Here is a 13,240-nt window from a genome sequence, read left to right as displayed (position 1 = left end):
ATATAGATATACAGCGCAGACAGATATATATATATATATATATATATATATATATAACTTTATATCTATATATATATATGTATTTTTATATGTTTTATACTAGTATGCGTGCGTATGTATATATAATGTCTAAATTTACACACACATATATATACATATATATATAAATACATATATATATAAATACATATATATATGTAAATACATACATACATGTATGTATAAGTATATATGTGTGTATATATATACACATACAGAAATACATACATATATATTATATATGTATATGTATATATATGTTTTTTATATCTGTGTATGTATATATGTATATGTATATATATGTTTTTATATCTGTGTATGTATATATGTATATATGTATTTTTGGTTTTATATATACATATAGCAATTCATTCCACTGCAGGACATAGGCTATATGGCAGTGTCACCCTTGCCTGATTGGATGTCCTTCCTAATCAACCGCGATTGTGCCACGGCACTTGCGTTTGACTTCTCAAGGCGATACGTCGTTTTCTCGGGCTCGAGCCAGCAGTCAGAGCGCAGGCATTTTTACGACCGCCGCGACGGGGAATTGAACTCGGGACCACGAGGGTCGGAGTTCATATACATAAATATATATAAATATATAAATTATATACATAAAAATATGAATACATATATATACATATATAAATACATACATACATACGTGTATTTATGTATATATATAAATATAGATACATATATAAATACATATAGATACATATATATGTGTGTGTGTGTGTGTGTGTGTGTGCGTGAAAATTTGGACATTATATAGATGTGTATGTATGTGTATATATATTTGTAAATATATGTGTAATGTATATATTATATATATGCATATTTATTTATTTACATGTATGTATGTATGTTTATATATATATATATGTCTATATATATATAAATGATCCTTCCCCAGAGGAGTAGTTGGTTAAGTAATCATTGTTAGGTAAGGTAATCTTACCCTCTACCGCATCTATGTTTGACTATGTTTGCCAATCCATGCAAATGCGCACGCACATTGCGTGCATGTGTGCATTCATGTACACGCACATCGCCAGCGCGCGCGCGTGGGTACACGCATGGATCTGCATATGTTGGGTAAATCAAACATAGATAGTCTATCGTAGGTATGATGGTGGGTTAAGACCCATCATCAATGATCATGGATTAGCCACCCCAGTATAAAGCCCCAGTCAACATGATGTAGACATGGCCCTATGTAATTCGTTAAATAACGTATCGTTGATAGCATAAACGTGCGTGCGTGTGTGTGTGTATGTGTGTGTGTGTGTGTGTGTGTGTGTGTGTTTGTATGTTTGTATATATACATATATATGTATATATATATACATATATATTCATATATAAATATATGTTTCTTTATATATATACATATATATATATATATATATATATATATATGTGTGTGTGTGTGTGTGTGTGTGTGTGTGTGTGTTTATATATTTATACATATATATACATATATATGCAAAAATATACATACATATATGCATATATATATGTACGTATGTATATTTTTATATATATATATATATATATGTATGTATGTGTACATATATATGCATATATGTGTGTGTGTGTGTGTGTGTGTCTGTGAGTGAGTGGAGGTGTATGTTTGAGTGTGTGTGTGCGTATGTATACAGAAGTATATGTGTATACATATGAATATATATACATACACATACACACAAACAGATATGTATATACATATATAAATATGTGTGTGTGTATGTATAAGTGTATATATAAATGCATATATGTATATATGATATATAGAAATATATATCTACAATATATATATATATATATATATGTTTGTGTGTGTGTGTGTGTATATATATATGTATATATATATATATATATATATATATATATGTGTGTGTATATATACATATGTGGGTATGCGTATATGTATGTGTGTGTATATATATATGTGTGTGGGTATGCGTGTGTTTGTGCGTATATGTATATATACATATACATATATATAGACACATACTCACACACACCCACATATATATATATATGGATGTGTATATATCCATATATGGATGTGACAGCCACCATCAACTGATAGTGACCGTTTTTATATTTATATATAGATAGATAGATAGATGTAGATAGATATACATGTGTGTTTGAGCGTGCACGCACGCGCGCGCGTGTGTGTGTGTGTGTGTGTGTGTGTGTGTGCGTGTGCATATTCCTGTGAGTAAGTGTGTGCGTGTGCGTATGCGTGTTCATATGTGTGTTTGTATATGCTTACTCACTCTCAGGGAAAGAGAGAAAGAGACCAGTTGTTCCTTCACAATTTTTCATTTAAGTAAGGCTTATCATATTTTTCTCAACATCTTTTTTTTTTTTTTTTTCAGGCTTAGTAATCACCAGCGGTTTTATAAATAATCAGGAAACGTCATATTTCCTTTAAAGGAACGTTAAGGGACTGTATCTACTGAAAGTGAGAGTAATATCCGAAAAAACGAAATCTATTGAAACTCTTTCTAAATTCAGAGAGAAATTCCAATAGACATGCTTCAGCCCGTGTGATTGGCCCCTGAAATCAAATAAATATACAGTGCATGTGCGTGTTCATGTGTATACAGATATAGACAGGTTGATAGATTCATTGATAGATAAATAGATATATAGACAGATAGATAGATAGATATAGATAGATATAGATACATATATGATTGCGTTTGCGTATTTGTGTGTGCGTGTGAGTGGCACAGGAAACCGTGGGTTGAGAATGTGATCGAAATGTAAAATGACCAAGGGGGGAAATATTTAGTCTCAAAGGGACATATGAATATATACAAAGACATTTCACAGTCATTTGGACTGAGAAGGCATAGTATATAAGGCCAGACACATCTGAGGTTCTTCAGTCGAGTTCCTGGTGTGCAGAAAATTGCTAGTAAGTTGGGACTACATAGCAGTGACCAGATGTGAAACGCTAAAGTGTGGTGAAAATGACACGACTGTGATATTCACAACTTATGATAAAGTTGTGATGGTATAGTTTTAACGGAAACGATCTCGATTAATTGGTCATGTTACATAGAAAAATATTTGATTCTTTTGTGTGGTAATGTAAACAGTATTATAGACTTAATTACATTTTTCGAATTGTCAGAACACTTTTTCAGTCTCCATGTGCGTACTTTGCTTTTGCCAATGGAAACTGTGAAAGAAGGTAAAATAGATACGTGCAACATATATAAAAAATAATTTACACATACACGTATGTTTAAATTCATTTTTTTATGTTGCACGTATCCATTTGTTTTACCTTCTTTCACATACATGTATATGACATTTCCTAACGTCTGTATTTTTGCAGTTGAAAGTCAGCCGCTGACCGACATCCATCATGTGTGACGAAGAAGATATGTGCGCGCTGGTCGTGGACAACGGCTCCGGCCTGGTCAAGGCTGGCTTCGCCGGTGACGATGCTCCCCGATCCGTGTTCCCCTCCATCGTCGGACGTGCCCGTCACCAGGCCGTCATGGTCGGTATGGGTCAGAAAGACGCCTACGTCGGCGATGAGGCCCAGAGCAAGCGAGGTGTCTTGACTCTCAAGTATCCCATTGAGCACGGTATCGTCACCAATTGGGACGACATGGAGAAGGTCTGGCATCACACTTTTTACAACGAACTCCGTGTTGCCCCTGAGGAGTCCCCCACACTCCTCACTGAGGCTCCCCTCAACCCCAAGGCCAACCGTGAAAAGATGACTCAGATCATGTTCGAGACTTTCACCACACCTGCCATGTATGTGTGTATCCAGGCTGTCTTGTCCCTGTACGCCTCTGGTCGTACCACAGGTCTTGTCTGTGACTCTGGTGATGGTGTGACTCACATGGTTCCTGTATACGAAGGTTATTGCCTTCCCCACGCCATCCTTCGTCTCGACTTGGCCGGTCGTGACTTGACTGCTTACATGATGAAGATCATGACTGAGCGCGGTTATTCCTTCACCACCACCGCTGAACGTGAAATCGTTCGTGACATCAAGGAGAAGCTTTGCTACGTCGCTCTTGACTTCGAAAGTGAGATGAACGTCGCTGCTGCTTCCTCCTCTCTTGAAAAGTCCTATGAACTTCCCGACGGTCAGGTCATCACCATCGGTAACGAGCGTTTCCGTTGTCCCCGAGTCTCTGTTCCAGCCTTCCTTCCTAGGGCATGGAATCTTCTGGTATTCATGAGATTGTGCACAGTTCCATCATGAGGTGCGATATTGATTTGAGAAAGGATCTTTTCGCTAACACTGTCATGTCTGGAGGTACCACCATGTACGCAGGTATCGCTGACCGCATGCAAAAGGAAATCACTTCTCTAGCTCCCTCCACCATCAAGATCAAGATCATTGCTCCTCCTGAGCGTAAATATTCCGTCTGGATCGGTGGTTCCATCCTGGCTTCTTTGTCCACCTTCCAACAGATGTGGATCACCAAGGATGAGTATGAAGAGTCTGGTCCCGGTATCGTTCACAGGAAGTGCTTCTAAATCGTCATTTGTAATAAGCTCAGATATCTACCAACGCATAAACTTATTTTGGAATAAAGGTAATTGTATATAAGAGGTTTGACTTGATTTCCTAAGCCACAATTGTAAAGTCCCTTCACTTGCAGGTTCATCACTACCAATGTGTGAAATGCCACTTTTGATCCTTAGCTTTTAAATAAATAACAATACTAGTAATTGCCATGTGTGTAAGATACAAGACTCAAAAGTGATAATTCACACAATGGTAATGTGGAGTGTCAAACTTCAAAGTAGGAGGAACTGTAAATATATTATATATGTTTGAAATTTATGATTGATGTGTTACCAAGAAATACCAATAAAAATGTTGGGGTAATACAGCAGCTTAAACAAAGTATACTGTACACTTCATATACTCAACAGTTAGATTCGATCCCATGTATAGGCAGCTGCAGGCCTCACCTCGTGGGCATACAAAAGGAATAGTGTGTTGATTCATATGCTGACACCATTTTGGAAGGGAGGTGCAAACCTGTACTCGTACAGCCGTGAATGTGGCATATGGGAAGAAGCCTATGACAAGATGTTTATATAGTCCACAATCAAATTCAAGTCAACACCCATGAGTACAATCAAATCTAACCATGGATTATGGGAATATCTTGTTTTGTATGTTCATGTGTACTATATATAAAATTATTCACTTACTCTCTCAGGGAGGGAGATAATTTTTTTCCAGACTGTTGGCTACAGTACTGTACAGGTTATATTTTTCCTGTCATTTATTCCATATGTACATCTTACAATGAATAATGGTGATATCTTGTTTTGTGTTTGTATGTGTATGTGTACTATTTATTAAGTTATTTGTGTGTTTGTGAGGGAGAGAGAAACTGCCTTTTCAGACTCTGAACTACAGGACTGTGTAGGTTGTAATATTTTTACCGTCTAGAAAAAAATGTACCTCAGCTGCAGGTTGAGCATGAAACACTAAATATGGAGATAAAACGTGTAAGGAAGCACGTGTGCAACGGATAAGAAGAATGTGGATACAAACATTTAACTTTTTACAGTGGGTTAGGCAGCTACCTGGATGTGTTAGAAATATGGAAAAATGTTCGTTTTGCTGATCGCACATATGGAAGGTGGATTTTTTTACCTGGCGTACCCCTGTGATCTTCCATAGTTGAAAATAATATTATATTAATATATTTCTGTTTTTTTTTACTTCCCCTTTTTTCTGCAAGATTACACCGCAACTCATTCACAATTTCCTGACATTCCATCCAGCCTGTATAAACTAATTTATTTCCTTTTCTCAGCTTCCATATCCCTTAGCCATGGAACCAAACACTTAAAACATTTGTATTTCCCTGCTCTCTATCTTCACTGGTCGTCCCCTTTCGTTTTTTATTCGTGCTCAAGTACTCTTTGTTCTTCGTTTTGTTAATTCACATTCCCAACTACGCCAGCACAGATCTCACTCATTATCTTTTCTCTACTTACACAAAGTCATCTGCAGATATCATGGTAATAGGTGGCTCTGTTCTCATTTCCTTTGTCAGTTCATCACTATATCAAACAGAAAAAGTCCCAGTTCCGAGCCCTGGTGCAAACCCACTTCACATCAGCCAGTGTAATTTGTTTATAATACTGTTAGTCGATTCGGGTTTAAAAATCTCATCTCTCCAATCTAATCGTAGCTACAAACTCCAGTTCTCTCCCCTTAATATATCAACAGGTAGTGTTCCTTTTGAAACATGAATACCGCCATCCTTTCCTTCCATCTTCGAGTTCGTCACCTTCTGTGTCTCCATTCATCTTCCGCAGCAGTAGCATAATTATGATTGGCAAACTGTTGCTTAACAGCCCAAAGGTCTTTTTTAATATCTTGGTGTATCAGCCTAGAGTATACCCCCGCTTAGAATATACCTGGGATTATTTTAGGCTAGTTGTTTTATACTCGGGCCATAAGTTAGGTTAGTCTAGTTTATACATCCGGGTATGAAATGGGCTAGGCTGGAAAATACCCTCTTAGGCCAGATATTACTCCTTCCCGTATGCATGTAATAATTATATACTATATTCCAAGAAAATGCTGGAGTTAATGTCGATCATGCATTGATCTCACAACTGAAGACATGCTTTGAAATCTATAGGCCACGATATTAAACTCAAAATTGAAACATTTATGATAATTAAAATAGTCATTATGATTACGATAATACTGATAATGATGATAATATCATTATCAGTATTAAGAGAGCTTAAATCTGGGCAGAAACAAGTGAATATTCAAACAACATCCAAAACAACAGTGATGTGTTCAGAAATCTTTCGCAAATATAAGGTATGTATTTGTGAGGTTCATTAAAGCAGCATGGCTTTCCTTATATTGTTATTTTTTGGACGAAAGCAAAAGGATGACGCCACAGGTCTGACCTTCTTTGTTGTTAATTCGTCTAAAAAATAACAATGTAAGCAAAGATATACAACATGCTACTTTAATGAACCTCACAAATACCTGCTTTCTGTTTGCAAAACATTTCTGAACACTTCACTTTGGTTTTGAATGTTATTCGAATGTTTATTGCTTCTGTCCAGATTAAAGCTTTCTTAATTAAGCGCAGTAACAATGTTAGTTTTGCTTTGAAATATATGTACAGAACATGCTCATATTACTACTACTAATAATAATAATGATAATAATAATAATAATAATAATAATAATAATAATAACAATAATAATGAAAGTTATAATAATTATGATGATAATAATAGTAATAACAATGTTAATAATGGTAACAATTATAGCGAATGATAGTGACACTGATAATGGTGATAATAATTATCATTATAATTATATTATCGTTATAATAGTAATGACGATGATGATAATGATGGTAGAAATAATAATAACAAAGACCGCATAACTGGAGATCAGTCACAAATTCACAAATAATCATTACGTTTCAATTTTGACCATTATCTACTGAATACTTGTTCAGACCTTAGCCACAAAATGTGCATGTCATTTTTTTTTTTTTTTTTTTTTCCAAACATTGTAGCCTGTACAGTTTGGGAAATGATTAATAACCGAATATTTCCTAAAGTTTGGGATGCGAAGAGATATTTCAATTTTGAGTTTAATATGGTGGCTTGCAGAATTCAATGCACAAGGAATATCTGTGAGTTGTGAGATCACTGCACGATCGGTATTAACACCAGCCATTATCAATTGACAGTATAGTAATATACTTGTTACATGCAAAAGGGATTGGGTATATTCTGGCCTAGGGAGTATGTTCTAGCGTAACACACTTTACACTCGGGGGTATAAACTGGCTTAGCCAAACTTATACCCTGGGTTTAAAACAGCCTAACCTAAAATAACCTCGGGTATATTCTGGGCGGGGATTGGGCTGTTACACCGGCGTCGAGTGAAGACACTGATCATGTACAGTTGCTGCATGTCAAGTTCGGCACTTTGTTACTTGACATATATTAGCTCAGCAATCGCCTTATGTTATCAAAGGTAGTAAGTAAACTCTTTCTTACTTTTGAAACACGTCTGTACACAAAGTCTAATAAACATCATTGTAAAATAAGATCAAAACACCAATAATAATAGCTGGTCAGAATTTACAACTGTCACGGGGTCTTGAGTACATATATATTGCATGATAGTGTACCATGATTGAACAATATCCGAAGTGAGAACAGGCACGTGTTACTGACCCATTAGACTTTATCTTCAACCCTTGATATACAATTTTGACACATGCGCGCACACATACGCGCGCGCGCATATATATATATATAATTTTATACATATATATATATATATATATATATACATACACGCACGTACACACACACACACATATATGTGTGTATATATATGTGTGTGTGTATTTACATATTTATATTCATATATATTCGTGTATGTATGTATATATATATATATATGTGTGTGTGTGTGTGTGTGTGTGTGTGTGTGTGTGTGTGTGTGTGTGTGTGTGTGTGTGTGTGTGTGTGTGTGTGTGTGTGTGTATAAGTATATATATGTATGTGTGTGTGTGTGTGTTTATATGTATAGTATGTACATTAGCACAATTTCTGTAAGCCATGAGACCACTAGACCTAAGTCAATTTAGAACCATCACACCAGCGAGGACTTAGACGATTATATCTGACCTCGTCTTACCTTTCAGTTCGGTTAGAGCAGTCATCGTGACCAGGTCATCATCAGCCTCCTGCTGTCCGGATACACGACACTGCGCTCAGCGCTTACCCTAAGACAACGTTTCGTGCATTCCCTTCACTGTGTAGTCTCTTCCTTAATAAAGAGTCAAGCCGTCTAACTAACCAGGAATAACCAATGTTTAGAGGCATCAACAGCCTTTTACAATATGTATATATATGAAAGATGGAATACTCCAATACCGCATTGATATAGGTGTATAACAATCCTCCCTGACCTGGCCTCGAACCTAGGTCACTCCGGGTATGAGACCGGAGGGCCAGTACTAAACCAACCATGCCACACGACCCACTAAAAGGAGTGTGCAACTAGGATCTAACTAGCTTCCATAGACATTACCTATCTACTCATACATGTGTAATGATAGCAAGGTTTTACACACACTCCCCGTGGGCACTCGGTGGAAATTGATTTAGAAATTCGAAACCGAAGTCAGATACTGAGTTATATATATAAAAAATGGAATAATGCAATACCGCATTGATATAGGTGTATAACAATCCTCCCTGACCTGTCCTCGAACCTAGGTCACTCCGGGTATGAGACCGGAGGGCCAGTACTAAACCAACCATGCCACACGACCCACTAAAAGGAGTGTGCAACTAGGATCTAACTAGCTTCCATAGACATTACCTATCTACTTATACATGTGTAATGATAGCGAGGTTTGACACACACTCCCCGTGGGCACTCGGTGGAAATTGATTTAGAAATTCGAAACCGAAGTCAGATACTGAGTTATATATATGAAAGATGGAATAATGCAATACCGCATTGATATAGGTGTATAACAATCCTCCCTGACCTGGCCTCGAACCTAGGTCACTCCGGGTATGAGACCGGAGGGCCAGTACTAAACCAACCATGCCACACGACCCACTAAAAGGAGTGTGCAACTAGGATCTAACTAGCTTCCATAGACATTACCTATCTACTCATACATGTGTAATGATAGCGAGGTTTTACACACACTCCCCGTGGGCACTCGGTGGAAATTGATTTAGAAATTCGAAACCGAAGTCAGATACTGAGTTATATATATGAAAGATGGAATAATGCAATACCGCATTGATATAGGTGTATAACAATCCTCCCTGACCTGGCCTCGAACCTAGGTCACTCCGGGTATGAGACCGGAGGGCCAGTACTAAGCCAACCATGCCACACGACCCACTAAAAGGGGAGTGTGTGCAAAACCTCGCTATCATTACTCATGTATGAGTAGATAGGTAATGTCTATGGAAGCTAGTTAGATCCTAGTTGCACACCCCTTTTAGTGGGTTGTGTGGCATGGTTTGTTTAGTACTGGCCCTCCGGTCTCATACCCGGAGTGACATAGGTTCGAGGCCAGGTCAGGGAGGATTGTTATACATGTATATATATGTGTGTGTGTGTATTATACACATGCGTGTATATATGTGTACGCACACACACATACAGATGTTCAATGTATTCAGTTTCTCGTGCTTTTAGTATTCCTTGGACATCAAAGTTTAAGTATTTCTGTCCTGCAGCAGTGTTTTGGCGTCGTCAGCGGCAAACATTCTTGATGTCACTTGATTTGGTTTTTACTTTCTCTCTAAGATTTAAACTTCCAACAGTTCTCCTGTCCTAGTTTACTGAAGAAGTTTGTGTAGCGTAAATTAGAATTGTTATATCAGCCGAACTGTCGTAATGTGAAGATTTGTGACTGTGGACTCAAAAGTAAGATTGGGACGATTTGATCATGATACTCTTCCAAGGTGAGATTTTGTAAGTAGCATTCTTTGAAGCACCTCATTATGTTGCATTTTTTGTGTATGAGGAAGTACATATTATATAGATTTTGGGGACAGGAAGTGACAGAAAAATGTGAGCTGCTGAAGTTCAAAGGAAAGAATGCAACTTTTTCAACTGACAATATCTACCTCAGATGAAGGAAGGAAGAAGCTGTGATGTTTTGTTCACTGCTGTGTGTATTTCTTGTCAGGGGATGAGCTCTGAATCATCACCTTTTTGTATTGTGTGTGTGAGAGAGTGAGTGTGTGCGTGAGTGAGTGTTTCATTACCCCCGTGTGGACTTGCAAATCAAGACAAAACTGATTGGTTGCACCTTTACTTTTTATTAATGAAAATATACTCTTACAGAAGTATGCCACTCTGTACTAGATGACAATTTAATTCCTCAGTTATCTCTGTATTACCGATTAGGTTCTCTTCTTATTGTGAAAACTAAAGCAACTTTTATGAGATCTCAAAATGGCACCAAAAGGTGAAACATATGGCCCATAATTGTAATTATATTTTTTTGTTTTTTTGTACGCCCTTCCTTCTGCTACACCTATACGATTCCGTTTGTCAAATGATGTCTATTCCCGTCTTCCCATACAGCAAATCTGGGCTCATAGTTCCTCCTTATGTGTCTAATAGATTGAATCTTTCCTGACAGTTCTGTTTATTTATTCCACTTTGTCACAGATAACCGTCGGATTCGGAGTATTAACCATTACCAAAAATAGGATTGGATTCATATTTGGTGTCAATATATATTGCGATAACACACATTTCGAGCTTAATTTGATTACAATACACGGAGTTAAACTTCCAGAAGAATAGAGTATAGGAGGCACACATGTGATTGCACACTAATCCCCACCTAAGCCTTTGACACCACTTAAGCAGCGAGGTTCGCGTTCACCCAGTCACCGATTTGACTAGGGATGCCAGCTTTTGAAGAAAAAAATATAATACTAATAGATAGTTATTCGTGTGCAATTACGTTAAAAAAAAAAAAAAAAAAAAAAACTTGCCAGGGATGCTGCAAACATCAAAATGATTACCAACTGTCAACAAATGAGCCTTTTTTTCAAAAGTTGGCAGCTCCTAGTAAATTTGTGACTTATCAGCAGACGTAGGCACAGAAGCATTTTAGAACAGCACTTTCTAGGACAGCCAACACGGTTTGCATTTGATGTTACAGTTACTTGATCATAGGGGTCACATGAAGCCGTGGGTACCGACATATTTCTGAATGCGACTCCATAAATGCTGTCAACTCAAGCCCTCTGCAGCTATCCCAAGTAGGAACATTTCAGGTGGCTCGAAATGGCTGAAACTCGGTGCAGTATTTTAAGCAATATTGGTTGTAAGCTGGTAAGCGCTGTGCATATTGTTATCATCACTATTACAAATTAACGTTTGCATTATTATCACAAATAAACGATAGCACCACCATCACAAATTAATGTTAGCATCACTATCAAAGGTTAACGTTACCATCAACATCAGAAACTAACGTTGGCATTACGATCACAAATAAAGGTTAGCATCACTATCACAAATTGACATTAGCATCACCATCATAAATTGAGGTTAGCATCACTATCATAAATTAACATTAGCATTACCATCATAAATTAAGGATAGTATCACTATCACAATTTAACGTTAGCATCACTATCATAAATTAAGATTAGCATCACCATCACAAATTAAGGCTAGTATCACTATCACAAATTAACATTAGTATCACTATCACAATTTAACGTTAGCAACAGCATCACAAATTAACATTAGCATCACTATCACAAGTTAAGGTTAGTATCACAATCACAAATTTAATGTTGGCATCACCATCACAAATTAAGGTTAGTATCACTATCGCAAATTAACATTAGCATCACTATCACAATTTTACGTTAGCAACAGCATCACAAATTAACATCAGCATCACTATCACAAATTAAGGTTAGTATCACTATCACAAATTAACATTAGCTGCACTATTACAAATTAAGGCTAGTATCACTATCACAAATTAACGTTAGCATCACTATCACAATTTAACGTTCGTATCACCATTACAAATTAACATTAGCATCACTATAACAATTTAACGTTAGCATCACCATCACAAATTAAGATTAGTATTACTATCACAATTCAACGTTAGCATCACTATCAGAAGTTAACGTTAGCATCACTATCACAAATCAACATTAGCATCACTATCACAAATTAACGTTATCATCACTATCACAAATTAAGGTTAGCATCACTGCCATCAACATGATTCTTCCAATACGTCACCATCCATTCCAGCAAGATGCCAGATACTATTCGAGTTCTCATAGACCCAATTTGACAGCTTACTTCCCATGAAATATCATAAAGCATACATCAGGTACCACAGCCTCCCACGGAAGTTCTAATATTTTCATTGCAACTGCAACACATGCCATCGTTTTACATTAACAATTGTGTCAAAGGGATAGAATGAGTTTCATGTGCAACCATGCACTCGGCCTTGTAGTAGCCCCCACCCCCTCTCCCCCGCTTTACACTTTGCCCAGTTTTATTTACCAGTTTAAATAAAACCTAGAGGGCAGCAAGAAAATCTGACCCACTACTTTCTCTGTTGCTCTTTTTAGCTTCTTCTTCGCATGC

General features: G+C 36.9%; 1 pseudogene; it reads left to right on the top strand.

Moving 5' to 3' along the window:
- Nucleotides 1-2,926: 2,926 nt before the first annotated feature.
- LOC125040065 lies at nucleotides 2,927-5,425 on the top strand (annotated as a pseudogene).
- The last annotated feature ends 7,815 nt before the right edge of the window (nucleotides 5,426-13,240 follow it).

The sequence above is a fragment of the Penaeus chinensis genome, chromosome 28 (genome assembly GCF_019202785.1).
Source record: "Penaeus chinensis breed Huanghai No. 1 chromosome 28, ASM1920278v2, whole genome shotgun sequence".
NCBI lineage: Eukaryota > Metazoa > Arthropoda > Malacostraca > Decapoda > Penaeidae > Penaeus > Penaeus chinensis.
Note: the sequence above shows the minus strand (reverse complement) of the source record. Positions and strands in the feature narration are given on the sequence as shown.